We start from the raw sequence: 5,330 nt of genomic DNA, 5'->3' as shown, positions 1-5,330 counted from the left end.
AATGGTACCCCTGCCTTCTTGAATTTTCATCTTCCCAAGTTCTCAGCTGCATGAGCACATGGAAACCTGGGTCCCTGACTTGGGTCCCTGACTTGCTATGCCTGGTTTTAGCGGGGACTAGAATCCAGCTTTTTGCCTTTCATGCCTGCAACCCAGACTTCCATGCTTGTAGAAGGCCGAGGTGGTGGTGCTGGAGGGAGAAGGGCTTGGGAACCTGGCTTGACTGGTTCTTGGAGAGGGCGATGGGGAGGGGAGAGGGGTGGGGTGTGTGAAGGGACAGTGGGACCCACAGTAGGGAGGCAGGAGACCTCCAGCCCTCCTGCACCCTCTAACCCCAACCTGCAGCTCCCCTTATCTGCCAACTATTGGACTATTATCAAACTCATTTGATTAGAATTCTACTTCGGAAGGAAGTGATGGGAAGCCCTGCATTATCCAGCAGCCTCAGACCTGCCTCGGGTTCTGCAGGGAGCTGACTTAGGCAGTCTTCCTGTGTCTGGCCTGTCCTCTCGCCCTGAATGGCTGCTGCTCTGCCCACCTGCCCAAGCCCACACTGGCGCTCCATCAGCAGGAGTTCTGACCTGACTATTCCAATTGGAGACAGACCTGGAGTCACCTTCGGGCAAGGAGTGGCAGGGGGCCCAGCTGGAGTGTGCTGGGCAGGACCGCGGGTGTTCTACGTGTGTGGCCAGCAGCGTGTGAGCGCTGGTAGTGAGCTCGCCCGTCTTGGCACTTCAGTGTGCACCTTCTGCCCACCCTAAGAAAAGAGCCCCATCCTGAATGAGTATATTATGGGTTGGGGCAGCCATGAAATTGGTTTGGAGACTTTGAGTGACCACTGAATGCAATTATGGGAGAAATGTGTCAGAATGAGGGCGTGTTAAAGGAGGAGGGACACAAGTGGGCAGTATATTGAGTTCTGGTGGATCTGGTTGCCCAGAGAGCATGCAGGGTGGAGGTAGGTAAGGATCAAGGGGCAATGATGGCCAGGGCATTCCATTTTTTAAATTTCAGAACAGAATTAGAAATGCACCTGGGGACCATCTTATCTAGCACATTCGGAGGCATGCCTTTCAGAATGCCAGTGGTGGGAAGTCCTGGATAAAGCAGTGCCCTGGACAGGTTGGCCTGGTGAACATTGCATGCTACATACCCTCTGGGAGTTTAGGATGTGCAGGAAAGGTTCTGTATAATCCTTTGGCAAGAGGACCTTATCCATCCAGAGTATCCCCTAAATTACTTGGCCATAGTCTATTCTTTTCCCCTAAGAATTATAATTTTATATATTATAAATTTTTTAAATTTTTTTTACATCACTGTTCATTTTTAAACAATATTTGCTTCCCCCTACCTCCTCAGGTGTAGTCCCCATAGAGTTTCCTTCACCAGTGCACCTGTGCACCATCACCTCAGTCCCCTGTGCTCCTCCATCCCTCCCTCTGATCCCTCTCCCACCTCCTCCACTGCAGGATGTCTCTGATTTATAGTTGTCCATTTTTACTTTGTTGTGTTTTGCACTGTTATTATTTTTTCACACTGATGTCTTATTTGGTTCCCCTATATTCCTGCTATAAGAGAGACCATCCGATATTTTTCTTTTCCCTTCTGGCTTATTTCACTGAGCATAATCCTTCTAGCTCCATCCATGTTGCTGCGAATGGCATGAGTTCATCTTTTTTGATTGCTGAATAATATTCCATTGTGTATATGTACCACATCTTCTTGATCCAGTCATCTGTTTTTGGGCATTTCCAGGTTTTATCTATTATAAATAGTGCTGCAGTAAACATAGATGTACAGGTGTTCTTTTGAATCAATGTTTTTGTGTCCTTTGGGTAGATCCCTAGGAGTGGAATTGCCAGGTCATATGGAAGCTCCATTTTTAGTAGACTGAGGAACCTCCAGACAGCTTTCCATAGTGGTTGCACCAGTCTGCACTCCCACCAGCAATGTAGGAGAGTTCCTTTTTCACCACATCCTCGCCAGCATTTGTTGTTGCTTGTTTTTTTGATATGTGCCATTCTCACTGGTGTAAGGTGGTATCTCAATGTGGTTTTGATTTGCATTTCCCTGATAAGGGGTGTTGAACATTTTTCATATGCCTGTTGGCCATCTGCATTTCCTCTTTGGAAAAATGTCTTTTAAGTTCTTCTGCCCATTTCTTGACTGGATTGTTTATTTTGTTTTTGTTGAGTCTTGTGAGTTCTTTGTATATCTTTGTGATCAGTTACTTATCGGCCAGAGTGCAAAGATTTTTTTCCCAATCAGTGGGGTGTCTCTCTGTTTGAGTTAATGTCGCTTTTGCTGTGCAGAAGCTTTTCAGTTTGATGTAATCCCAGGTGTTTATCTTTCTTTGACTTTCTTTGCTTTGGGTGATGAGTCTTTAAAGATGTTATTGAGATGTATGCTTTGTAGTGTTTTCCCTGTATTTTCTTCTATATATTTTATGGTTTCAGGTCTTATGTCCAGGTCTTTTATCCATTTTGAGGTGACTTTTGTGCATGGTGAGAGGTAGTGATCCAGTTTCATTTTTTTTGCATGTGGTGGTCCAGTTTTCCCAGCACCATTTATTGAACAAATTGTCCATGTTCCATTGTATATTCTTTGCTCCTTTGTCAAAGATTAGTTGTCCAGGCCATAGACTATTTTTTTTCCATAGACTATTTTTGTGTGACATTCTTGTTCTCTGAAATGCAATGACACTTGGGTTAACCACTGACCGGGGGCAGGGGGGGGCGCAGGCGGGTGGCACTGCAATCCAGAAAAGGGAGCAACTGACCCCAGACATCACCCATTAAGCTATAAAAAGACCCAAACCATCACAACCCTCCTGTCAGGCCAACCCTCCTGTTCCCAACCTCCTGTCAGGCCATGGTCTGAGCAACCACAGAGACCCTGTAGGGGTAACTAAGCCAAAAGAGCCCAGAAGTGAACTCTGAGTTCTGGAGCCAGAAGTAAGCTCCCCCTGGCCCCTGGGGCCTGCCTCCCGATAGAAGGCTGGCATGTAGCCTGGACACCCCAGAAGAGCACACCTCCTGCTCTTCTTGCAGACTTGCTTCCATCTGACCTGCGCATCATGGGCTTGCCCCTCGCCCTCCCAGTACTAGCTTCAAAACAGAATTGAGGAACCCAGGAAAATACCCAGATGTAGCCCTTCTGGGTGATGGGCCCTGCATGGACTTGAGTGTTCACGGAAAAACCTGTGTCAGAAAATGGAGGCTGAGACTCTCAGGGGCCCAGCACAGTGGTCTCAAGTGACCTCCTCATTCTCTATTCCCCTTAGCCTCTTCCTTGGTCTATCCTTGACTGTCTGCCCGGACATGTGTCCTGAATATTTCTTCCTGAGGATCTCCCCAGCCCTGGTTAAATCCTGGGCTTCCCGCAGCCCTGGAAGATCCGGTGAGGCGATCTCCCTGAGCTGTCTGGAGAGCCTTGATTTTACAGTGCCTGGATGTCCACATCTCATTCCACCCTCACAATCAAACCACAAGAAGAACCCTAACCTGGTCTTGCCTTGATACTCTCACCTGTCAAAATTCATCCCTCAGGGCCTTTGCACCTGCAATTTCCTGTCTCGGGGTTCTGCTCAAAGTCACCCATTTTAAAGGAGCACCTCCACACCTTCCTTGTGCCACACGCTCCTACACCATCCTATTTCCACTGTACCTGATACCTAGTAGCTGTCTGATAAAGTCTGAGAGTTGTTGGCAACTGGTCTTTAATGACATCCATTTAAATCTTTCCTGATCTTTTTAGCACCATAGGCCATCATTAAGTACAGGCATTTGAACCTCTGATGTCAGCAGAATTCAGCAGACAGTCTCCCAACAGGATGGGGTAGAAGGGTGAACTGGTAACGTTTTTACACGGTAATTGCAGTGGATGACTGGGAAGCAATTCTCCATGGGTGGCTGCATTTCTGCTGTCTCATGCACAGAGGCACTTTCTGAACTATCTATTCAGGATGGCCACCTAGCAAATAGCTTTGGAAGATGTGATATTATCTCTCTTCAGGGCAAAGACGTACTGCCTGTTATAAAAGTTTCAGGTTCTTTAAACCCAGGGTTCCTCTCCTGTAACGAAGCCACTACCAGTGCAGTGTCCCCGGACCCTTTCGAACTGGGGTTAAAGAATCTGCAAGAAAATGCTGGTACTCTCGCTACTGCTAGTGCCATAATAAATTCCTTTGCTCTAAGCTAGGAGTGTTGTGTGTTTTACTAGCATCCATGGAGCCACAGCAGGCTAACTTGCAAGTAGGGCTTTTCATGATTCTTGATGGTTTTGGCAACAAGAATGGGATGCTGACAGAGACGTGGCTTTCTGGAATAAGAGGAATGAGGGCCTTGCAGGTTAATTAATGGAAAGTCCATGGAATCAGTACCAGTTGTTGACTAACTTCTACGTGATCAGGCAATAAATAGTCCTTCATTTTATTTTTTTAAAGATTTATTTATTTATGCATTCAAGAACTGGGGTACAGGCCAGAGGTGTGGGAGTTGAGAGGATTCACCAGAGACAGAGTGGGGAGCAGAGCAGGCAGATTGATTGAAATACACTGCTGAGGGGAGCAGCGGGCAAGACAGGAGAGGTTTGCTGTGCCATAGGGTAGCTCCCTGCCTGGGGATTGTGCTGCAGTGGCTGTGGATAGCTTCATAGTGCTGGGACTTACCCAGGGAGGTCCTGGTCCTTCATTTTATTGCTTGTTAATGAAGAAGAATTAGAGAGGAGCCTGCAGGGTGTAGGAAGTAGGTTCAAAGACAGTCACACAGATAGTGTCCTGGTTGCCAACCCTCCTTGGGTGAGGGGCACCCTGCACTATTTGGTGGTCAACTTTACATTTTCCTCATCACAACTACAGGAAGTTTCATCTAGGGTGGGCAGATGGTTGCGACCCAATTGAAACGACACTTACAGAGATGCACACCTGCTCTGAGCACAGGGCTGGAAATCCAGGACAGGCAGATCACAGGAGCCTTGTCTGGCCTGCGTGGTCCTAAGTGCATAGGGCACAGAGCATTTGCTAAGGGGGAATGACAGAGATGGGCTCCCCATTAGCTTAATCCTTCTTGCATCCTCTTGTGCCAACCTTCTCCCCACTAGGAGACAATAGTAAAAGATCTCAGAGGGTTCTTATTTATTTATTTATTTATTTATTTATCTATTTATCTATCTATCTATTTATTTATTTATTTGCAGTGGGTCCTGGCTGCTAAAAAAGAGCTTTGGTGCTCTTGGAGAGAGTCCCCTGACACACACTCCTTAGAAAGCCAGAGAAGAAATGTTGACTAGTATTTGGACTCTTACCACTTCAGTTGTGCTTACAATTCTGA

Source organism: Talpa occidentalis, unplaced genomic scaffold, assembly GCF_014898055.3.
Source record: "Talpa occidentalis isolate TD23 unplaced genomic scaffold, MPIMG_talOcc4v2.1 talOcc4.8, whole genome shotgun sequence".
NCBI lineage: Eukaryota > Metazoa > Chordata > Mammalia > Eulipotyphla > Talpidae > Talpa > Talpa occidentalis.
This window is presented reverse-complemented; position numbering follows the sequence as displayed.